The 24815-nt window shown below is 50.3% G+C and overlaps 1 long non-coding RNA gene across 1 annotated transcript in view; it reads left to right on the top strand.

Annotated features, from left to right (window-relative positions):
* Window positions 1-5396: 5396 nt before the first annotated feature.
* Window positions 5397-24815, top strand: part of LOC143827763 (uncharacterized) — a 129867-nt gene continuing 110448 nt past the window's right edge. The window contains exons 1-2 of the long non-coding RNA XR_013227405.1: window positions 5397-5771; window positions 19184-19271. This is a non-coding gene — a long non-coding RNA (uncharacterized LOC143827763). The remainder of the gene's footprint in view (window positions 5772-19183; window positions 19272-24815) is intronic.

Here is a 24815-nt window from a genome sequence, read left to right as displayed (position 1 = left end):
CCTGGCCCAAGGTCGCCCAGCCGGCTGCACGTGGAGGAGCAGGGAATCAAACCTGGCTGGGCAGATTTGAAGCCGTGGCTGTTCACCACAACGCCAAGCTGGCTTCTTAAGAATTTAAGGGCTGGCCAGGGAGTGACGGTCAGTTTGGGAGTCCATGGAGATAGTGTCGAGGGGAAAGAAGCTGCAGCTTTTGCCAGGCGTCACAGTTTTTGGGTGCCAAGCTAAGCCCGCTAATCCGGAGCTGCTCCTACTAACAGTCCTGAGCTCATTTGCAAGAAAGCCAAACAGATGCCGCGGAGAATATAATTGGGGGAAAAGAGGAGCTGAATGAGGGTTTAGACCTGCCATTCAGCATTACGGACATTTATTTTCCCACCCCACCCCCTTCATCATACGTTCTGAAATAACCATCTGAATGAAGGGACTATATAATAGTTTGCTTTTCCGTCCATCTCAGGTCGGATAACAGAAGGAGCCTTGATACACAGGAAGGAGAAGGCATTCACTCATGCTACCGTTTTTTTTAACTTAGGGGCCTTCCTATCTGCTTTCTTCGTTGTCCAACTTTCTCTACCCAAAGGAGTCTCAAAGCGGCTTACGATCGCCTGTCTTTCCTCTCCTTTCCTTGTGAGGTGAGTGCTCTGAGAGTGGGGATTTGGACCCGGCCTCTAATCTGGAGAGCCAGGTTTGATTCCCCGCTCCTCCACATGCAGCCAGCTGGGTGACCTTGGGCTAGTCTCAGTTCTCTCAGGGCTCTCTCAGCCTCACCTGTTCCATAGGGTGACCACTGTGTGGAGAGGAATGGAAGGTGATTGCAAGCTACCTTGAGACACCTGAAGCCTGCTGGGGGACCTTGTCCCACTTACAGTTCTCCAAGAGTTCTCTCAGACCCGCCTCCCTCACAGCGTATCTGTTATGCGGAGAGGAAGGGAAGATGATTGTAAGCCGCTTTGAGACTCTCTTGGGTAGTCAAAAGCAGGGTACAAAACCCCAGCCCTTCTCCTCTTCTCTAAAAATCCACCCAGAACTATAAGCCCTCTTGTTCTGAAACGTCTTTTGCACACAAAAACAGAAACCGTTAATGAATTTAGGGTCCGGTTTGGAGGCCAGGGTGCGAGAGCTTGCTGCGGATCACTCAAATGCAGGAGGAAAATCTCAGGCAATCATGCCCAGGGTTAAAGCAGGTGTCCACATGTACCCATGAGCTTCCGGAAGACATTAGCAGGCATCTGAGCCTCTCTCTGCCTCTTCTTGAATTTCTGGACCATTGTTGGCAAACTGTGTGCCGGAGGAGCACAGCGGCAGATCTCACAGCCAAGAACGAAGGTCCCTTTGTCGGGCGGCTGCAGTGACCTGATCCTTCGCATGACCTCTGCGGGAAGAATATCAATCAGAGGGGGAGAAGAGGCGCCCGGTGACCCTGCTCAAGGAGACGTCCCGCTAATTGGATTTCTTCCGCCCTTCTCGGTCCTGCACAGTGGCCAGCTGCCTCTTGAAAGGGAGCCGGTGGAGGACACCCTGCCTGTTGCATTGACACGTTCTGCCTTTGAATCACCTTCAGCCGGAAAAAGGCAAACCAGGAGGTTCTAGATCAAAGCAAGCCGGAGAAGCCAAAAGCACTAAACTGACGGCTGTCATCTGGGCGGGAGCTGCAGTTCCTGGGGGGTTCACAGGTCCCACCTGGAGGCTGGCAGCCTTAACACCCTGCAAGAGAGGTACAAATCGCACCACCTCTGGTCAGGGTCGGTGTACCGGGCGAGGCCGACCTTATTTCAGTGAGCTTTTTGCTGAGCGCAGAGCATTCTGAACTGAGAGGGAGAGATTTAGATTAGGAATTTCTTGATATTTTTCAAACAATCTCCTCCTGTGTCCTTGGAGACTTCCTGCTCCTCTGAGCATACTGCCGGCTTTCCCTCCAGAGCGTTAGTCGGTTAGACTGTTAGGCCTACGTTACTCCTCTCTTATTCACAAAGTTTCTTGCTATTCTCAAGAATCCAATTCTCTTCTTGTTTTTTTTTTTTTCAGAATCAGAAATCCTTCCCTGGCATAGAAAACTAACCCAATAAAATTAGGATTAAAAAAAAAATGCCAAGGTCAAAGCGGACTAAAATGACCTTGATCGGGAATCCTGGCTTAGTGCTACAGCATCTGCTTGGCAGGCAGAAGGTCCCAGGTTCAATCCCCAGCATCTCCAGTTGAAAGGACCAGGCAGGAGGGGATGGGGAAGGCCTTGATCTGGGACCCTGGCTCAGGGGCAGAACCTCTGCTTGGCCTGCAGGAGGTCCCAGGTTCAGTCCCCAGCATCTCCAGTTAAAGGACCAGGCAGGAGGGGATGGGAAAGGCCTTGATCTGGGGCCCTGGAGAGCCACTGTCAATAAGAGCAGGCAGTAATGACTTGGCCAGATCAAATTATACGGCATGTTTGTTAAGGGAGGGTCTGGAGCTCAACAGAAGCACATATTGCATGCAGACGGATCCAAGTTTGATCTCCCGTTTGAAAGGTTTGTGCCAGAGCTGACGAGAAAGACCTCCACCTGTGACCCTGGCAAGCTGCTGCCCATTTGTGAACCAAATATTGACCCGGGTAGGCCAAGATCTGGCTCTACACAAAGCCGCTTCCTATGTCCAAATGAACGCGCCGTGCCAACGGAGAGAGGCAGAAGCCCAAAGTTGTTAGGAGAAATGTCAATTACTAGGAAACGTAATGACACGGGGCGATCCCTGCCCGACCCCACGACCACACAGAGCGAAGGGAGACGCACAATCCAGGAAGAGGCAGCTAAGCCTCCAGGTACAGCAGGTGCGACAGAGAAAAGGGGAAGGGGGCCAAGCATCGAGGCCCATTCCCAGTTCCCCGGAACACGAACTGGGAATTGTAGGACCAACATGGTGGCAGCTGTCGGGATGAGTCAGTGCCGAATCTCAGCCAGCCAATTACTGCTCTGCAGAGAGGTCTTGCTCTCAGAAGAAGGGAACCAAAGTAGACAGCTGGGCAGCTCCCAGTTGCATGGAAAATACACACGGAATTTTCTCTCTCTTCCCCACCCCCCTTCTTAGCACCCCATTGGTGCCCAAAAACTTCTGGCAGAGTTTAAATACGCAAAACCTCCCGAAACCTCCAGGAATTTCTCATCCTAGAGTTGGCAACCCTATAAGACAGCCACCAAACTCAGAAAAGCACCCCACTGGAAAGAGCGGTTACGTGTTTCTGCGGGTGGGTGAAGGCCATAGAGATTTCTGGCACTCTCAGACTTTTCCGGGTCCATCTGCAGAGCTGCCGTGGAAGTTTCCCGAACCGCTCGGCGCCTCCACCTTTTGATCCCCGCTCGCCTCCAAACAAGCTCCTTCCTACCCCCTCCTCGGGACTTTCCTTTTTTAACACACTGCCCGGAGCCATCCTCTCCACCCCCACGCTGACCTGTCCACGGCTGCCAAACATATTTATCGTCAGCAGCCGGAGCGTTGCCTTCCCTCATTAGCAGGGCCGAGTCAATAAATGCCGGGCCGCGGATCCTCTCCCACCCCGTGGCATTCTGGGAGCCGGTTTTCTGGCCCGTTGTGCAGAGATGGGGATGCTCAAAGAAGGGCGCGGGACTGGCCTGGCCTGGATCTGTTTTGTTCATAATTTGATGTGTTTAGAGGCCGCTTTGCCGCCATGACCAAAGCTGTTTACAATTCCAAAGAGGTGGCCGACCTCGAGGCTGCCTCGACCAGGATGGTCCCATCTTTTGCAATATCCTTCTTGGGAGATTTATTTACTGGTCTCAGGACTACGTTTCTAACATTGGCTAATGTAACCCTATATTGTAATGTCAACAATATAAGATGTCTTGTGCTTAGAAGAAGAAGAAGAAGAAGAAGAAGAAGAAGCAGCAGAAGAAGAAGAAGCAGAAGAAGAAGATGAAGAAGAAGCAGAAGAAGATGATGAAGAAGAAGAAGAAGCAGAAGAAGAAAGAAGAAGAAGAAGCAGAAGAAGAAGAAGAGTTGGTTCTTATATGCCGCTTTTCTCTACCCGAAGGAGTCTCAAAGCGGCTTACATTCGCCTTCCCTTTCCTCTCCCCACAACAGACACCCTGTGAGGGAGGTGAGGCTGAGAGAGCCCTGAGAGAGCTTGGTCAGAACAGCTTTATCAGTTCTGTGGAGAGTCAAAGGTCACCCAGCTGGTTGCATGTGGGGGAGCGCAGAATCAAACCCGGCTTGCCAGATTAGAAGTCCGCACTCCTAACAACCACACCAAGCTGTCTCTACTCTATATTAAACAGCAAAACTCTTATGAAAGGATCACACTTCTGTTGACTGGGCCAACTCTGCTAGATGTGCCAGAGATCTCAGACATTATGACTTGGAGATGGAGATGGAAGCTTTATGCATGGCTCAGAAAGACCCGATCTTGAGCCACCTGCTCCACGACGGTCATCCCATTTTCCCAGGGTCTCTGAAGCTTCCTTCCCTCTAGTTTTCTCCTCGTCCTTCAGCCGGCTGCCTCTGCTTCGGCAGGAGGTGGAGACTCAAACTTTCCTATTAAAAAAATACAATCGATGAAGTTCATTGTAAGATGGAATCCCTCCCAAAAGGGCACCAGCTGCTCGGGGGCCCTCCCCTGCAGAGCGACTCCAGCGTAAGGCCATTGATTTCAAGAAACTTAAACCGGAGTAGCTGTTTCTAGGACGGCGCTGGAAGAGCAATGAAAAATCCATCGGCAGAGCGGATCGCGGAAAGCTTTATGAAATTAGTTAATGAAACAGCGGGAAGAAACAAACAGACCAAGGAAGAGAAAGCAAATCCACAGGTAAGAAAAAAAGAGAACAAGGGCGGGCGTGACGGAAAGCAGATGCCGAGCAGCTGTGGAAGAGGCTGAGTCAGAGAGGAAAACGTTATACTCTGGAGCTAAAAGGGAGTGAAGGCTTTTGGGAAGTCCATTGAGGGTGGGGCAGTGGCTCAGGGGCAGAGCATCCACTCGGCATCCAGAAGGTCCCAGGTTCAATCCCCGGCATCTCCAGTTAAAGGACCAGGCAGGAGGGGATGGGAAAGTCCTTGATCTGGGACCCTGGCTCAGGGGCAGAGCCTCTGCTTGGCAGGCAGAAGGTCCCAGGTTCAATCCCCGGCATCTCCAGTTAAAGGACCAGGCAGGAGGGGATGGGAAAGTCCTTGATCTGGGACCCTGGCTCAGGGGCAGAGCCTCTGAGCAATGCATAGGAAACAGTGCTTGGCGTTGCAGGACAGGTGCAGGATCCCTCTGCAGGAGGCAGAACCAGTCTCTGTGGTGCTTTGCAGAATCCACTCCAAAGACTGAGGCAGCTGTGCAGGATTAGCTGTGATTGGGGCTTAAGAGAGCAGAGAGGCAAAAGCCCACAGTGCTGGCAGCTGCTTTCTTCTTGGGCCTGTGCTCCCAGACCCTGCTCTGGAACCTTTGTCTTCCCTCCCTTGACTACGGACCCTCTTCTTGGGCTTGGCTCCAGAGTGTTTGTTTTCTGGCTATTGATCTTGGTGACGCTTTGCATGCTCCCTGCAGGCCGGCTCTGGCGGCTTCCCCACCCTTCTCTTCCAGGCCTGGAGATATGACATGGCCTGAGGTTTGGGACAGAGAAAGAAGTGCTTTACTCCCTTCCTCACAATTCAAGAACTTGTGGGCACGCCATGGAATGAAGGAGCGGCAGGGTTAAACCGGATAAGAGGAAGCTTCTCTCTGCCCAAAGAGCAATTAACGTGGGGAAACTCCCCGCTGCAAGAAGAGGGAATAACCACAAACTTCAAGAGGGAACTGGAGAAAGGTAGGAAGTGGAAGTCTATGAGGGGCTATGAGCCAGAGGGATAGATGGACCCTTTCACTGGGTGGGTGGGTGGGTGGGTGGGTGAGTCGGGGGGGTGATGCTGTGTGTGTTTGTTGCTAGGGGGGACGGGACACTGGGCAGGTTTCTGGAATTCTGACCCAGCTGCCGGACCCCCTAATGGCACCAGAGTTTTGGCGACCATGTGACACAGAGTGTTGGAGTGGAAGGGCTGTTGGTTTGGTCTAGCTTCTATGTCTGGGGTAGTGATGCTCTGTCTTCTTGGCACTTGGGGGGCAACAGTGTGTGTGTGTGTGTGTGTGTGTGTGGGGGGGGGGATTCTGGAGTTCTGGCCCCGTTGGTGAACTTCCTGATGGCTGCTGTGTTTGGACACAGAGTGTCGGATCGAATCGGCCATTGGCCTAATCCAACATGGCTTCTCTTATGTTCTTCCCCCCCCCCCCTGGAGCTTTGCTCTGCATCTTTAGAAAGTGACCCCCAGTTCCTCTGGGACAGACCTGCTCATTCCTGCCGGCATGGGATGCTCTTCCTTCCCCGTCCAATTTCTTACTCGGCAGGCTTTGGCCACCCAGAAGTTTTGCAGGGGGATCATTAGAAATTATGACACGACGAAGGCAGAGGGCAAGAAAAGGGTGTCCAGGATTTGCTTAGGCGGCAAAACCGGACTCCCCAAGGAAAGCTGGTTAGCACTACCAGAAAAGTCAACCCGGGGCCGCGAGCGCTATAAATAAACAGAAAACACGATGCTCACTTGCCTGATCTCAAAGATAGCTGTCAAGGACCAGGAAATAGCTTGCAGCCTTGGCAGACTGGCCTTCCTTGGTGCTGATGCTTGCTCTCCTTAATGAGTCAAGGTAGCGCTTTGGGTCTGCTACTCTCCCCTGTTCCTTTGCTTGTTAGAGGCGGACGTTTCGTATTCTGGAGGCTTGAAGGCCATTGTGACGTCAAGGCGAATGCAGATCTGGACTGCAGGCTGTGAGCTTCTGGTTTTTCCAGAAGGATCAGCACATCTCCCCCCTCTTTATGTCCTTAGCTGCCCCACCTAGCCGGGCCTCATCAGATCTCGGAAGCTAAGCAGGGTCGGCCCTGGTGAGCATTTGAATGGGAGACCCCCGAGGAAGTCCGAGGTTGCTACATAGAGGCAGGCAATGGAGAACCAACTCTGAGTGTCCCTTGCCTTGACCGGGATGGGCCAGGCTAGCCTGATCGGAGCTCAGAAGCCAAGCAAGGTTGGCCATAGCCAACATCTAGATGGGCAACCAGCAAGGAAGTCCAGGGCTGCAGACAATGGCCGACCACTTCACCTTCTCTCTTGCCTGGAAAGCCCTGCAGAGTTTGCCAGGAGTCCACCGTGAATCGAGACTGAGAGAGCTCTGGGAGAACTGGGGGCGGCCCAAGGTCACCCAGGTGGCTCTAGGTGGAGGAGGGGGAGAACCAAACCCAGGTCTCCAGATCAGAGGCTCTCCACGGTAGACAGTGCTGACTCAGTATAGGATGTCTTGGCTTAATTCTTCTCTGTTGCCCCTCTTGGCGTTGCGTTCTCTACCTACCCAGCTCCTCGCGCGATTGGCTTGGCCTGGCACTTCCGAAGGTTGCTGACCTCTTGCTCCCCTTAAATCCTCGACGGTGCACCCAAAACTTGCGGCTGGATTAGAGCAAGCGGCTCTGTCCGCTCTCCTTTCGCTCCTTATCCGAGCCAGCCAGCCTGCTTAAACTTTCAGATCCTGCAAGCACAGTCAACCCCCGAACGTGTGGAAAACTGTCCAGGGGGGAGACGGAGGTTCTGAAAGGTTTATCTTTTGAGCGCGTACCTTTCTCTCCCCCCCCCCCTTTCCCTACTCCTGCGGTGTTTTTTTGTTTCCATGGAAATGACTGCAAAGGAACCCAGAAGGTAGTGGAGCAGACAGGCGTGTGCGTTTCTCCACCAGGAGAAGCAGCCAGAAGAACAGCACAGTAACTGCAAAGGGGGCATCTCCCTGGAATTAGAAGGCCAGACTTGGTGGTGCAAGAGCATCAGAAGCTTTGGCGGTGGTTTTCGTGATGCGTTTGAGAAGTCTAGAGAGAACTGGGGGTTCTAGAAGTCTGGGGTCTAGAGAGAACTGGGGGTTCTAGAAGTCTGGGGTCTAGAGAGAACATGAGGTTCTAGAAGTCTGGGGTCTAGAGAGAACTGGGGGTTCTTGAAGTCTGGGGTCTAGAGAGAACTGGAGGTTCTAGAAGTCTGGGGTCTAGAGAGAACTGGGGGTTCTAGAAGTCTGGGGTCTAGAGAGAACTGGGGGTTCTAGAAGTCTGGGGTCTAGAGAGAACTGGGGGTTCTAGAAGTCTGGGGTCTAGAGAGAACTGGGGGTTCTAGAAGTCTGGGGTCTAGAGAGAAATGGGGGTTCTAGAAGTCTGGGGTCTAGAGAGAAATGGGGGTTCTAGAAGTCTGGGGTCTAGAGAGAACTGGAGGTTCTAGAAGTCTGGGGTCTAGAGAGAAATGGGGGTTCTAGAAGTCTAGAGAGAACATCCACCCCTGGTTCTACCATCCTTTCTTTCTCAACAACAACCGCCCCCACACATACACTTTCTTACACATACGCATGAAGCTGCCTGATATTGTATCAGAACTTCGGTCCACCGAGTTTTGTTTATTTATATTTGAATGTATCGACCGCCCCTCCCAGCCAGGCCAGCTCAGGGCGGTTTGCGATGAAGCCCATGAAAACAGAATTAAAGATAAGACAGACTCAGGCGGGCAGCTGAGTTGGTTGGAAGCAGCAGAACCACGGTTGAATCCAGCGGCACCTTTAGGACCAAGAAAGATTTATTCTGGGTATAAGCCAGGTTTTCTCAACCAGGGTTTCATGAAACCCTGGAGTTTCTTGACAGGCCTGGAAGGGTTTCCTGAATGGGTGGGAGTTAATTAATTTTTAATATATATTTTAAATTTGCTGAACATTTATCGAGTGATATCATACATAGTCATGTCACCCCTCTCCCAAATGGCCAGTGATGGGCCTGGAGGGGGCAGGAAGGATAGGGGGCCTGGGTGGGCGTGTCCACAGCTCTGCTTCCCAACCCTCTTCTGCTGCACAATCATGCCACTTTGGGGGTTTCTCCAAACCTGAACTAACCTCAACGGTGACACAAAAACCTCCTGATTTTGAATAGCACATATTTTTTCGGGGGAGAAGAGGAATAACTCTACTTGTACATTGATCCTGCATCCTAATGCCGCTGTATCCCTTCTGCCCCTCCACTCTCCCTCCCTCCCGACGTTCCGGAGGTGAGTGACAGAGCCGAAGGATTTAAAAGCCGATGCGGGATTTTGTCTCGCCTTTTAAGAGGCCGCGGCAATTTTGCATAAAGTATCTCGCCGATGAATATTTCAAGGCCGCCTTGAGTAGGATGTTAATGGCTTCCCCCCCCCCCGCCTGCCCGCCCGCCCCCTGCACCGCTGATGAAATTAAGGCTACTTTGAAAAACTCTTCCCTGTGCTTTGAAGCTGGAGACTCTCGTTGGACTGGAGAGACGGACGTTCTGTTCCGACGGCGGCTTCTTAAAAAAAGAAAACACTCTTTCTGGTTACTAGCGCCTCATCTACCCCACTTTTTTGAGTCAAAGAGGGAGGCCGTGTTTTCGTGTCCAGAACGGAACGGTGTGGACATCGGAAGGTGAGGAGGTGGACGGTGTCACCCGATGGTATGTTTGACAAGGTGGAAGAAACGGCGCACGTCACTTGAATTTTCCATGGCGGAGCAGCGGGACGTGACAGGCCGTCAAAATCTGAGTTGCCGGGAAGCTGTTCGTACTCCCTGTAACCCACCGTCTTGTCACTCGCGGTTTTCCAGATGAAAACCAAGTTTCTGAGCCGATTCCTCAAATGCAAATGCTTTAAGTCCCGCCAGATGATTTAGTTTCCAGTTGTCCTCCGATGACTTGGAGGACTGACCTAGAGACCCAGGTTCAAATACCTGCTCTGCTGTGCAGCTTTTGGGCTGAAAGAAACCAAAAAGAAGGGTAACAGGTATCAGGTTGTGGCCTGATATTAGAAGTGCAATGTGGAGAGAAATGAACAAAATATTAAATGTATGAAAATACATGTGTTAAAAGTGTGATCAGACCTCATGGCTTAGCCTCCCTATAAGATTGAGTCAAAAAATCACAAGCAGGTGATTTGGTCAGTGCTTGTGATTTTTAGGGCAGATTATATAGCGAGGCTATATAATCTATGATTGTATCATTTAGGCTCATGATTATATCATTTAGGAGGAAGAATAGAGTTGGTTTTTATGCCCCACTTTTTACTACCCAAAGGAGTCTCAGAGTGGCTTTACAATCAACTTCCCTTCCTCTCCCTCCAATAGACACCTGTGAGGTAGGTGAGGCTGAGAGAGCCCTGAGAGAACTGTAACTGGCCCACGGTCACCCAGCAGGCCTCATGTGTCTCCGAGGTCTTTCCAGCGTGACCCCACGCAAAGAAATGTCCCAGTTACAGCCGCACGTAGAATCGACTTCTTGGTATGAAGCGAACACAACCATTTAGCTACATTTTGGGGTGAGCACAGATTGCGTCCATGCTGCTGAGAAGCTTACAAGGATGAGCAACATTTTTGGAAACGGAGTAGCCTCCAGCTGAGAAAATAAATGCTCTCATATGGGTTCGCTAGCTAAGGGTGAGCATGAACCAGAAGTGGCTGGTATTTCCTCCCACATATTCACAACTTTGAGTGATCATGGGGGGTGCCTAGGCCAGAAATTGGCTTTTAGTGACTCACTGCCAGAGGCCTTAAGTCCTTTTCAGGAGAAAGATAGGCAGAAAAGCCCTAAATGAACTATTTCTTGAAGCGTTTTTGAGTGTCCAGTTGAATCTTCAGGCATTGAGGAAATTCAAGTGTTCAAGGGGGATGCCTGGTACATGGTTTGCTTTTTTATCTTTTAGTTGTTGCTGTCAGAGGCCTTTAAGTCCTACACAGAAGAAAGGTGGGCAGCAAAAGAAATGTTATATGAACTGTTTCCGTATAAACAACCAGAGCATTTTTGGGTGTCGGGTCAAATATTCACATATTGAGGAATTTCGAGCATTCGTGGGGGTTGTCCGGAGTAAGGTTTGAGTTGTTATTTTTTTAGTTTTCACTGCCAGAAGCCTCAAGTCCTACTCAGGAGAAAAAGAAGTCTTAAATGAACTGTTCCTACATAGCACCTGGAGCATTTTTTTGAGTCTTTGGTTCACCCGCCAAGGGATTTCGAGCATTTGTGGGGGATGCCTGGGGTAGAGTTTGAGTTTTCATTTTTTAGTTAATCCCTGTATTTCACAGGAGAAAGGCAGGCAGGAAAAGAAGACTCAAACTAAATGTTCCCGTATGACACCCAAGCATTTTCAAGAGTCTGGTCAAACATTCACGCCAGGAAAAGTTTTGAGCGTTCACGTGGAACGCTTGCAAAAATACAAACGTCTTTGGATTGAGCCAGAGCTGTCAGCCCATTACTATTCCAGTGCTGGCTTTAACCACCTGATGGTTTATCTCTGCTCCTACCTTGCTTGTTAGGATTTTGAAAGCCCTTTCTAGTCTTACCGCACAGAGATTTGGGAGGCAACGAAGAAGTTGAGCAACACGCAGCTATGAACGCTTTCGTCCTCGGAGAGGGCCCTTAACTTCCCACAGAAATGTTTACCTTTTTCGGAAGGGTTTTAAAGCTCGGCCCCAGGCACCCACCCGGTCTATGCCTCACCATTAGCTCGGCCGGGATTCTTCCCCCAAAAGGTTACCTGGCCCTGCTGCTTTGTTACCTTATTACCTTGAGCTTCGAAGAGCTTCTCATTCTCCCCCCCTCTTTTTTTTTTAAAGTCGCCAGTTGAAAAGCCAAGCCTAGAATTCCTCCGCACCGCGGAGCGCTGCAAGCTGTTTAAAGACGTGCAATCTGGACTGCGTGTGCTCTCAACGTCCCCCCAAAGAAAAGGCAGAGAATGAGGACTGCATTCTTTCCCCCAACCAAACCAGCAGGCCTTAATGGGCACCGGCCTGATCTGAAATGCATTCCGCAGTCTTCCCCCTGCCTCTGCTCAGAGGGGTGTTGGAGGAGAGCCCGTAGAACAAAGTATTGATCCGAGCGGGCGATGTGACCGGCCTCCCAATGCCCGGCTGATGAAGCAGTGCTGAGTGAATTCCGGGCTGGGCGAGGGGGGAGGAGGAGAGAGCCGGCGCGCATGAGACGAATTCCTTAATTTGGATCCGTCGGTGTGCACAGAGTTGGAAGCAAACAGCTCTATCGTGTGGGGAGAAATCTACTGCTTTGGTGGCATTGCCTGGGTAAGGTTGGCAACCTACGGTGGTAGGCTGAAGATTTCAGGTTACAAGGTTAGTCAGCGCACCCGGAGAAAATGGCTGCTTAGGACAGGGAGCTTTACAGCGTTGAAGTCCCTCCTCTCCCCAAGCCCCGCCCTCCTCAGGCTCCACCCCCTGAATCTCTACGCATTCCCCACATGGAACCAGCAACCATATGGCTCAGCTGTCTCCACGTATTTTGCTCTCTTGCCCCGCTTTTTTTAGTTGTGCAATGCTCTGGCCAGCGTCCATATTGATCGTGTCTGACCACCACGTTCTTGGTCGGCCTGGTGTCCTTTGGCCACTGACCAGGCCATTGTGTGGCACAGAACGTGGGACTAGATGGACCACTGTCTTGACCCAACAGGGCTTCTGTTATGTCCTTATGCCTGGGGGAGCAATGCTCTGCATTCTTGGTTTTTCGGGGGCTGTGGTGGGAGTTCTGACCCCCCTGATGCGGCTCCAGATGGCACCTGGGATTTGGCCACTGTTTGACACAGAGTGTCGGAGTAGATAGGCCATTGGCTTGATGCAGCATGGCCCATCTTACGTTATGTAGCTGTCCAAGGTACTTGCGGCAATTTCCGTCTCAGCTGCCACCACCTACATCACAGAATCACAGGATGCGCTGACAGACGCCCTTATTAAATTTGCCCATTTCCTGCGGAAAGCAACCATCTTTGCATCTTCCCGCCAAACGATCTTGGAAAGGAAAGACATTTTTATGAGATTTTTCTTTGCGTCTCTCCCTGCCTCTGTGACATTTGTGAGCTCCCTTCATCGGCGGAGGTGTCAGCGGAGACGTCCCGAACAACAAATATTTGTTCCCCCTTGCATTGAATAAGTCAGATTTGTTGGGAAGCTGCACAGACGTTGGCTTTCTACAGGAAACGGGCAAATTTCATCAGGGTGTCCCTCAGCCAAATCAGAATTTTATGATGGCGTCGGAGGCGGGAGAGCTGAAATGTCTGCAAGTACCTTGGACAGCTACACAGGACCATCAGGACACAAGAGAGGGCCAGTGGCCCCTCCAGTCCAACGCTCTGTGGCACACAGTGGCCAAAACCCAGGGGCCATCAGGAGGTCCACCAGAAGGGCCAGAACTCCAGGAGACCTCCCACGATTGCCTCCCCTTGCAAGCAACAAGAAGACAGAGCATTACTGACCCAACACCTACATAAGAATGTAAGAGAAGCCATGTTGGATCAGGCCAAAGGCCCATCTGTGCTACACAGTCGCTCAAATCCAGATGCCATCAGAAGATCCACCAATCCAGCACCAAGCCCTCCCAATGTTGCCCCCCCAAGCACCAAAAATACATAGCATTCCTGCCCCAGATATGAGAACATAAGAGAAGCCATGTTGGGTCAGGCTAGTGGCCCATCCAGTCCAACATTCTATGTCACTCAGTGGCCAAAACCCAGGGGCCATCAGGAGGCTCACCAGCAGGGCCAGATCTCCAGAAGCCCTCCCACTGTTGCCCCCCGCCCCCCAAGCAACAGTCATACAGGGCATCGCTGCCCCTGACAGAGCCTTTGGCTGCATAAGTGCGTCTTAAGTTAGATGAGCTCTGTGGAGGAACACCTGAGCTGCATGGTGATGGAAGGAGATCTTCTGCTTCTAGGCCAAGGGCTGTTTTCGGGATGCCATTTCAGGCTGACATTCATGTTGCTTTTTATGCCCCCAGGTTGGTTTGTAGGCTGCCTTGAGACACATGGGGCGTGCCAGGTGACCTTGTGCCAGTCACAATTCTAGGAGAGCTCTCTCAGCCCCGCCTGCCTCACAAGGTGCCTGTTGTGGGGAGAGGAAGGGAAGGCGACTCTAAGTTACTCTCAGCCCCACCTGCCTCAGAGGGGGCCTGTTGTGGAGAGAGGAAGGGGAAGGCCATTGTCATCTGCTCAGAGACTCCTTTGAATAATAAAAAGCAGGATATAGCGTGCGCACAGATACACCCAGCTTTTCTGAGCCTGGCGTACTTGACAAGATTGTTGGGAGGGTGAAACGCTGGGTCACTCCTCACAACGTCCCTGGGAGAACCATGAATCCCCCTTGGAGGGCGGGAGGGGGAGATGAAGAATTAATCTATTGTTGGCGCAGGCTACTTAGACATGAATGAAGAAGTGTTCTTTCAAAAGGCTGAGGATTTCAAGGCAGCGTCAAAACAAAACAAAACAAAAAAAAGAACTCCCGTATTATCTTCTCTCTGAGAAGAGTAACATTTTGTTCCGGAGAAGGGCCGGGTGACGTGATTATGGTGCCACGCATCTATCAAAAAAGAAAAGAAAGAAAAAACCTCTTGGCTTACTTACAAGAGAGAATCATATTCCTTTCAAATAACCTCCCTTTCCAAAACCCGGGAGCTATTTTTAGAGCCGTTTTCCAAAAGTCTTCAGCGGCAAGCTGTGATTTCGTTTGTGCTGTCACCGTGTCCTGGAATGATCTGGTGGCGGCACCGGGATCAGAATTCGGGCCTCGGAGACACGGCGATGTCAGAAGAACGCGGCTGGGTGGAGACCGATAACCCTGGTGCGCTTACCGGAGAGTAAATCCCGCAGAGCTCCAATGGGATTACTTTTGAGGAGAGGTGCCTTGGATCAGGCCCGGCGTCCTTGATAAATAAACCCTTGGCTCTCTTCTTGTTGTGTTCCCTGAGCAAACATAATCCTTGGCTGCCCTGCAACGTAATTCACACCACCTGGCTGAAGATCTCCACATTCGACTGGGTGCCCACCGAGAACTTTCTCAGCACCCGGGAAATGTTTTGAAAGTGAAAGAAAATACACTGTACGTGGCCCATCAGAGGTCCTGCTGGGTAATAGCCCTGCCAGCCCCCACCCACTTACTAAAACCTGGTGCTGAAGAAAGTCTTGACAGGTGCCCATGCACCTGTGGGCACCACGTTGGCGATCTCTGATTTAATGCGCCTCTGGGAGGACTTCTCTGCCCCAGACCCTGAAAAGCTGCAGCTGGAGAGAACGAGACTTTATTTATTTCAAGGCCGCTTTCGATGGCTCGCGAAGAGAAAGCTCAGAGGTATTCCGGCTCCAGTGTGGGCTGGATTTCAGGCCGAGTAACAGAGTGCAGGCAGGTGAGCTGTTTTGTTTTGTTTTTGAGGGGGGGAAGGAAACTGAAGATGGGAGATGCGCAGCTCTAGTATCCGCGAGTGGGCATTACTCACGTGTCATCCGTGTCCCCCAGAAGTGGGCGGTTCAAAGCGGCTCTGAAAGGACAGAACATGGGGGAGACATATGGTGTCTGTGTTAAAAATACAGTTTCACGCGCAGCTCTTCCCCTGCGCTAGGAAGTGGTGAGCAGGCTTCCCACAACTGGCTTTCTTTGCATGAAAAGATGCCAGGGATAAGGATGTTTCTCAAATTCTCTGCAAATCCCCGCAGCTGCCTGGATCTCGATGTCCCAAAAGCCAAAGAGGGAACTGAGGTATTTATTTAATGATGAACCACCAAGAGACGGGACTCTCCAGTGGCGGATTAGAACCGGCTTGAAGAAACCAATAGGGAGTTGGGGATATTTCATGGGGTAGCTTCTAAATTTGGGATAGCGTTTGCTGCTGTTTTCCTTTACCTCCCTTTTGCCTGCCTTGATGCGCATGTGTATGTTGGGCAAACATTGCGCACTCCCGAAATTGTGTTCATGTTGCACGGAGATTCTTTTTTGTGCAGTGTGTTTGAGAGGCACGTGGGCACAGACAAATCAGGGAGTGACAAGAAGAAAAGAGTGCTCTAGGGTGGGAATGTACACACTCTTCTTCTTCTTCTTCTTCTTCTTCTTCTTCTTCTTCTCCTTCTCCTCCTTCTCCTCCTTCTCCTCCTCCTTCTCCTTCTCCTTCTCCTTCTCCTCCTCCTCCTCCTCCTCCTCCTCCTCCTCCTCCTCCTCCTCCTCCTCCTCCTCCTCCTTGTTCTTCTTCTTCTTCTTGTTCTTCTTCTTCTTCTTCTTCTTCATTATTACTGGCCCTTCCAGCAACCCAGCTTGTGGTGGTTAGCAACATAATAATTAAATAAAAGAGATTAAAATAACATTAAAAGAGCAATGAAAGAGTCATTAGTTAAACCAGTCAGACCTGGGTTTCTTCTGTGCACAAATTGGATGCAATCGCAGATGCATTAGCGCAAAGAGTCATAAAACGCCGTGAAAACACAATGCATGGGGGATTGACCAAGGTTGCCATCCTCCAGGTAGAACCTAGAGATCTACCGTTATCATAATCAATCTCCAGACAGTTAAGAACAGCTCCCTTGGAGAAAATGGCTACTTTGAAGGGCGGAGTCAATGGCAATTCACCCTCCCCAGGCCCTTCCACCCAAACTCCACCCCTCTCAGGCTCCTCCCCCATCTGAAATCTCCAGGATTGCTTCCACACACGCAAACCCTGGTGCAATGGCAGTCTTAACACTCCATGGAATTTCAAGTATTTCACACAACAATCTTGCAATTCAGGTGGTCCCTGTTTGCCCTGTGGCTGGTCAAACCGAATTCCTCCCTGTCCCTTGGGAGGGAATCCGCTGTTAGCTAAGGTGGAAGCTCTACAGAGTCAACTAGTTTTCCTCCTCTATTTCTCTTATTTCGACTCTGACCGATGGCCTTTTTAGGTGACCCCAGTCCACAGTACGTCCTGCAGGGGTCTTGAGAAATATGGATTAGGCTTGCCACCTTTGGGTGGGGAAATATCTGGAGATTTTGTGGGGTGGGCAGGTTTGGGGGAGGAGAGGGACTGCAATAGGGTATAAAACCAATAGAGTCCACCTTCCAAGTTGGCCTTTTTGTCCAGGGGAACTAACCAGTCATCATAACGGGGGATCTCCAGGCCCTTCCGGGAGTCTGGCTGCTGAGATTGTGAGCAGAGTCCCCCATGAAAGCAAACTGTGGGGGGGGGGAGAAAGAAAAGGGCTAAAACGTTCAACGGGGTGGGTGGGCAGCTCTGCCCCAGCCATCTGAAATTGGCTCCCGCGCCCTCCCCCTTTCTGTGATTTTATTTTGGAACTGTGCAACGATGCCGGGGGAAGCTATAAATACCGCAGCCAGATGGATGAGAGTTCTCTGGTCTGAAATGAAAACGGTGATTTTCCAGGCCTCGGATTGGTGCGGATGGTTTGATCTAGGCCAGTTGAGCACTGGGACTAGGGGGGAGGAGGGGAAGGACACCGGTGTCACGCCGTCAAGAGCTGCCCCCTTCCAGGAGGGGGGGCTTGACCTCTTGCTTCTGCAGAGAGATCAGAGGGCAACAGGAGCAAGCGTTTGACAGTATTTTGTTTTGTAGCATTTGACATTATTTCGGAACGGACCACGATAGCTGGGAGAGAGCGGGTGGCCCGTTTTTGGAAGCTGTCTCCTTGGGAAAGGGGGTATGGTTTCAGTGGAAGGGCACAGCAGGTCTCCGTTCAATCCTTCACATTTTCTGTTCAAAGGATCAAATAGTAGGGGATGAGAAAGACCGTGACGTCATGTGGGCCAAGGTGCAGCTCTGGGAATGGACCCGCAGGGCATTCCGAAACCTACCGGAAATGAGATTCAAAGTAATCTGGAGCTCCCAAATCCAGTAAATGATTTAGGTCATTTCAAAACCCACTTTTACTGAATAATCCACATGGTGTATATTCTGCTGGTGGATCCAGGGGGAATCTGTCAGTCTGTTTATCTTCTATATTTTTGCCTGTCTATCCATTCACCCATCATCTTTATTTCTGTTGGTCTTTTATCATTTGTCTGTCTGTCCAATCCTTCCTTCCTTCCTTCCTTCCTTAACCCTGAGCCTTATTATCCTTCCTCCCTTAAACCTGAGTCTCCTTCCTTCCTTCCTTCCTTCCTTCCTTCCTTCCTTCCTTCCTTCCTTCCTTCCTTCCTTCCTTCCTTCCTTCCTTCCTTAACCCTGAGCCTTATTATCCTTCCTCCCTCCCTCCCTTCCTTCCTTCCTTCCTTCCTTCCTTCCTTCCTTCCTTCCTTCCTTCCTTCCATTAGCCCTGAGTCCTATTCTCCTTCCTTCCTTCCTTCCTTCCTTCCTTCCTTCCTTCCTTCCTTCCTTCCTTCCTTCCTTCCTTCCTTCCTTCCTCCCTCCCTCCCTCCCTCCCTCCCTCCCTTCCTTCCTTCCTTCCTTCCTCCCTCCCTCCCTTCCTTCCTTCCTTCCTTCCTTCCTTCCTTCCTTCCTTCCTTCCTTCCTTCCTTCCTTCCTTCCTTCATCTGCCCCTTTCATCTGCTGCTGGGCGACACAGAGAGTCCTTTGCAATGGCTCCGTCCGATTTCTTCCGCAGCTGAGAAGCAGGAAAGTCTGAGCGATCTTTCGTGTGTGGCCAGCTGGTGCTCTTGCAGCCTGCAGTACTCAGCATGCAATGGCCCCGGCTGAGTGCCATTTCCGAAAAGGCGCCCTAGCGCCTCCATATATCCTTAATTAAAAATGGCCACCGCTTACCTGGGTCAGCTTGAGGTCAGCCAAGGGGAAGAGCAATGGGGACGGTTTTGGAAGAGGGCCGACAAGGAACGGCCCCACTTTAGCAGCATGACTACTGTAGCTAATGTTGCTAGGTCCCCTCTGACCGCTGGTGGGTGATAACGGAGGCCTGGCTGCTAGATCCAGGTTGGGAAACTTTGATTTGGGGATGGAGCTTGGGGAGGACAGAGATCTCAGTGGGTTAGAATTCTCCCTCCAAAATATCCATTTTCTCTAAGCTGGAATCCCCAAGTTAGAATACGCAACATCTACAGCATGCCTGATGGAACAAAATGTGTGGAATGTCCTGCAGGGGGCATCGGAGGAGATATCTATTTAGCATAGTTAGGTCCTGATATTTTTCATGTAGTCTCCTCCTATGCGCTGATTGGTTCAGTTGAAGAAGAGGTATTTTGGAGGAGAAAACAAGTGGGCGTGTGGAAGCGCACGTGTGGGCGCCACGTTGGAGATCACGGTCTCAATGAAGCCTGACCTGCCCCACAGGGTTGTTGTGATGATCAAATGTTTTGAGCCAAAGCCCTGTAGGACGGCTGGGAATAAGAATCGATGGCTCGCCTACCTGTTCTTTCAAGGAGTCATCCCCACTTCCTTGAGGTTTATGATGCTGAAGCATTTTTGGTTTGTCTCATTAGGCGGGTGTTAACCTGAAAGAGACAGGCCTTCTTGTTGGTGGCACCTGAAGTATGGCGTCTTCTCTCCCAGTGAGACAGTCTGCAGCCAGTAAGTAAAGATCTTTGTATCATCTAGAGCAGGGATAGTCAACCTGTGGTCCTCCAGATGTCCATAGACTACAATTCCCATGAGCCCTGCCAGCGTTTGCTGGCAGGGGCTCATGGGAATTGTAGTCCATGGACATCTGGAAAACCACAGGTTGACTACCCCTTATCTAGAGTTCCCTTGATGAACTCCTTTAAAAAAAAAAAACATTGTTTGCTCCTTTTTGTTATTATTTGTATTTCCTTTTAATTGGTGTTTTAGTTTTGGTTTTCATGCTTTTTTATGCTCTGTTTTTATGATATTTTTAAAATGTTAAGCAGCCTTGGGGGCTCTCCTTGGGCAGAAAGGCAAACAGGGAATCTTGTTCATAAATAACAACTAATTTGTAGAATCCAGAGGATCGGGCTGCGGAGCTCCCGGATGGGTCGGCAGCATCCCTGGGGATTTCCCGAAATCACAACTGATCTCTGGGCTAGAGAAATCAATTCTGCTGGGTGGTGCATTTATGCGTGTGTGCAGGGGGGGGGATTGATTTACTTTTGATGGAGCTGCCACCGTCCCTCTCCTCAGACTTGAAATCAAGGTGGCTTGTGAAGTTTAAAAAGAAAAAAAAAATCAATATCGAAAACAGAAGGAGGAAAATCTGTCATAAAAAAGCAGGAGATGGGTGAACAAAGAGAGCGGGAGAAAGAGAGACAACAAGAGAGGTATTTTTCTAAAAGTCAGTCATGTTAGATGTCTGCGGGAAATGCCAGGGAATTGTCTTCACGTGACACCTTAGGAAAGAGACGTGACGGGGACATCTAAATTTACAAGCGACGTGGCTTCTGGAAGGCTCTAAAAGGCCTCGGCTTTGGGCCTGCCGTTGCTCAGACTTCACAGAAATGGTTGTGTTTTTCTTAATTTTTTTTTTTAAAACCCTATGCGCTCTTCCCCACACCGCCTGGGACTCCAGGCTGTCAAACCCCGCACACGTACATACACCTGTTTTCGTCTGACGAACATTGGGATGCAGACAGCATAGCCCGGGCTTTTGGGGGAGATTTCACCAATGTAGGCCCCAGCCTGTTTCTCCTGCACAGATGCTGCTCGTATCCTCAGGAAAAGACTAGCGGGAAAGGGAGGGGGGGAGCGTGTGCGTGTGGCGATTCCAAATAGCAGCTTGGCAAGATGCGAAAACACTCTTTCAGGCTGACCCACATAGAAAATTTTGCTGCAGAGAGAAGTGTTTTTTTTTGTTTTTTTCAAATGTGGCTTTGGACCGAAATCCAGTGTGGCTCAGTTTCCCCCAGGGACCCAAATTCCAGAGCTGCCTCCCCTTCTGTGCTCCTCTTTTTACGCATTCCTAGCCTTGAAGAAGCATTAGTCCTTGGGGACCCCGGCTCCCGGCGATCTCCGCAGCTTCTGAGAATCACAGAGACTCATTTTGCTCCTGCCTCTCCTCCTCCACAGCTACCCCTCCCTCTCTGTCACTTCAAGGGCCTCGTAAGCCTGGAGGAAGCCTTCCCCGCCTTCTCCCCCCACCCCTGAACCTGATCGATCCCCGCAATTATAACGTAGATCAAACTGTGATTGTGACCGGGGAGCTGTTTGAATGTCTGAGGAAAGCACAAATACCCCAGCAGGGGAAGATATATGTTTGCAGCTTGTCACTAAGGCCTTAGATTTGCCACAGCAGCTGGGATCTTGGCAGGAACATCCCGGGAAGGGAGGGGAAAAAAAGGAAGAGAAGGAAAAACAGGAGAAAGTCTGCAAGAAACGGGGGTAATTTTCAATTTCTCATCCCGGCTGCTTTTGCTTGGGAAGTCCTCCTTTTGAATTACCTTCTCCCCCAGTGCGAATCAAACATGCGATGATCTATTTTCCCTTCCCCAGAAAACCTGTCGTTCTATATTTATTTAATTCGTTAATGGGTTAATCAATTAACCAGTTGATTAATTAATTATAGGCTGCCACTCCCGGCCTGACAGTTCGTGGCGGCTAACAACAAATATTCCCCCCAATCCTGAGATTCTCTGTTTTTCCCTCCCCCCATGAAACGAGTGATTCTGTATTTCCCCAAACTGTGATTCTCTATATTCCCTTCCCCATAAAAACCGTGACGCTCTATCCCCCCCCCAAAAAAATTGTGATTCCGTATTTCCCTTCCCCCCTAAAACATATGCTTTTTTCAATGTGGTTTGTATGTTTGTCAGGATGATACGTTATACCTATTTTATCCATATATATGACATACCAAATTGCACAGGGCACTCCTTGGAATGTGTCCACACAGATCCTCCAGAACAAAACTCAGAGAGCGGAACTAGCGCTAGGAATATAAAACAAACATTAAAAGAAACAGCATTTAGGAAGATTTGTTCATCTATAGGAAAGAACAGGCTTTCTGGTTGGGAGGCAAAGGATTATTTTTGGAAAAGAAAAATGACTTCTGTTGCCAAACTTCCAGGTGGTGAATATATTTCTTCCCCCTGCTAAGTCTTAGAAGAGAAAAGGAATATAGTCTTTATAGTGTTTTCATGTGATATATATGTATTGTTAATGTGTTGTGCTCTTTGTTGTGTCTCTCCCTTTTGTTGTGTGTCTCTCTCCTTTTCGTTTTCATGGAAATTGTTATCTGGTAGTGACTTTCACTTTGTCTTGGGGGAGTTACATTGGTTATTATATTTACTGTCTGTTGTTAATGGCTACAGTGCAATACCATAAATATGGTATTGAACATGCATATATAGTTACTTCATTTATTTTACATGGCCCGTTCTGAAGTGGTTTGCTTAATACACGGTCCGTGTTCCATTTGTTGTTTGGTCTACAACCTCCAGGTGGCAGCTGGAGATCTCCTGGAATTACAGCTAATGTGTAGGCAACAGAGATTAGTTCACTGGGAGAAAATGGCCACTTTGGAAGGTGGACACTATGACATTATATCCCATTGCAGTCTTGAGGGTCCACTCCCAAAATCTCCATGTTATTTCCCAACCTGGAGAGGGCAACCTTACAAATGACACCAACCAAATGTTGATTATGTATGTCAGAACACAAGAAGAGCCCAACAACATGGCCCTCATATGAGGCCTTCCTAAGAACACCAGGAGAGCCCTGCTGTATCAGATCAGTGGTCCACCTAGTCCAGCAGCTTGGCTCACACAGAGGACAACTAATTCTTCTGGAGGGCCAAAACAGGGCACAGAAGCTGAGACCTTCCTAAGAAGCTCAGAAGAACCTACTGGATCAGAATAGTAATCTATCTAGGGACTCAAGGCAAGGTATTTCCCATCGCCTATGACCTGGTCATTTTAGTTGGAGATGCTGGGGATTGAACCGGAGACCTTCTGCATGTCAAGCAGAGGCTCTTCCACGGACTCACGGCCTTTCCCTTCGGGCCTTATGGGGCTGACATGTCTGGTTACCCTAAAGAGATGCAAGGCCTTCCTGCTACTCACGCAGGCCAAGCCCTACAGCTCATTCCCAACTAGACACACACGTCTGAAAAACACCCCCAAGATCAGCTCACTCTTTGCTTATGACGGGTCTTTGATCGGGAAAGTATTAATTATGCTACAAAGTGAAGGCAGCCGACTAATGAAGTCAAGATCAAAGCGAGACGCAATGAATCGGAGTTCGCAGCCATTTTTGCACCGGAGGGTTAATTTCTCTCTCTGCGGGGAATCTCCCCTGTATCAGGCTGGGGCCTAGGATGCCAATCCCCAGGTAGGGCCTGGGGATGGCCTGGAACTGTAGCTCATCTGCAGCAAGCAGAGATCAGTTCCCCTGGAGAAATTGATGCTTTGGAAGGGTGGACCCCGTAGCATTGCACTCCCTTGAGACACACCCAAAATCCAGCCCACTCCCGGCTCTGATGGGGTGAGGGGTGATAAATCTCTTTCACGTTTGCTCAGCAAGGAGAACAGTTTTCTTAATCAGAAGGCCCAGCTTGTACTTGGCTAGTTCTTGAAATATTGCCGATGCTGATATGTCAAACTGGCCTATTCTCAAGGCCAAAGGAAGAAGCTGAAATTGTTTATGTTAAACATTTATTTGTTATTTATTTATTTAGATTTCTATACCGCCCATTTCTTCGCAGCTCTGGGCGGTTTACACAGAACATTATAACTTACATGGAACATTACATAACATTGAAGGGGGAAAGAACAGAAGCTGCCTTTTGGGACCTTTCTGGGGAACTGACAGAGTGGCAGAAGGGGGTGGTGACCTATACAGCCTGGAGAGGAGCTGTCATTCCAGGGGATCCCTGGGTCTCACCTGGAGCCTGGCATCCCCATCCCATCCCCAGTGGTTCTCACCAACAAGTCATTCAACAACCAAACTAATCCGGTCATCTCTACCATTCTCTCCTCCCCACCCAAGAGGCCCATCTGCTCCCACTGGTGATTTTGTTGGCGGATTAAACAAGCCGCATTTGCAGCCTGTTTGCGTCTGCACAGCTGGCCACCTTCATTATCACAGAGGCAGCTGGCTGGCAACAGCTGGCAGGGCATGCTCAGAAGCCGAGGTGACGGCAAAGCATGATGGGGATTGTAGTTCTCCTGGTTTGGGAAGGCTGGGGAATCTGTCATTCCCGGCGACTCCTGCAGGAAGGCATGTTAGCATTGCCAGCTTGAGATAGGGAAATATCTTTTGGGGTGGAGCTAGGAGGGGGCTGGGAATTGGGGCAGGGAGGGAGTTTAATGTTATGGCGGCCTTTTTCAACATTTGGACCGTGGAGAAGCCCCTGAAATATTTTTCAGGCGTAGAAGAGCCCCGGAACTGGGCTGGAAGTGATGTCATCTGCCATACCAAAGGAGGCCTGAGGGGGGAGACAAAGGAGCAGTTTGAGGCAAGAGTAGCCCCAGGACTACAGGGAGACCAGGTTGGGAATCCCTGTGCTATGGAGTCCATCTTCCGAAGCAGCCACTTCCTCCGGGGGAAACTGATCTCTTTAGTTGCTGTAATTCTGACGGATCCCCAGGTCCCTCCTAGAGGCTGCCATGAAGACAATAAGAGGCTTGTGGGCTGCACGATGGGCCCACTTAGACATGACACCCGTTAAACCTTGAGAGAAGCAACTGGGGTGGCATTTTTATTTGGGGGGCAGGGATCGGCAACCTTAGTCCGATCTCCGTAGTCCGCAGACCAGCTACGATGCCAGGAGACCTCCAGGCTCTGCCTGGCAGTTGGCAACCTTGAGCTGAGGCCGCACTCCTAAACCTGCTTGTCACAAGCACGAGTGGACTTGTCACTTGCTCCCAAATCCGCACATCTTTTTTGTTTTTTTGCTGTTTGCTCACCCCGACACCCGGTCGGTGGCTTGGCTGGGAATCAAAAGGGTTTCGGGACCAGGCTTCCACTGGAGCGAGTTCACCGATGTACTTCTGCATCCCGGTTATATTTCTTCGGGGAGCCGCTCTGTAGACCTTGGCATCAATTCTCATACGCCGTGGCATGCCTCTCTCCCTCTCTCCAGACCTAATAGCGCGCACCGGGCTTTCTGCAGTAGCAGAGATAAATTGCTTCTGGGTGGTCTGTATACACCGGGTCTCCTGCGTG

The sequence above is a fragment of the Paroedura picta genome, chromosome 18, assembly GCF_049243985.1.
Source record: "Paroedura picta isolate Pp20150507F chromosome 18, Ppicta_v3.0, whole genome shotgun sequence".
NCBI classification, from domain to species: domain Eukaryota; kingdom Metazoa; phylum Chordata; class Lepidosauria; order Squamata; family Gekkonidae; genus Paroedura; species Paroedura picta.
This window is presented reverse-complemented; position numbering and strand designations above follow the sequence as displayed.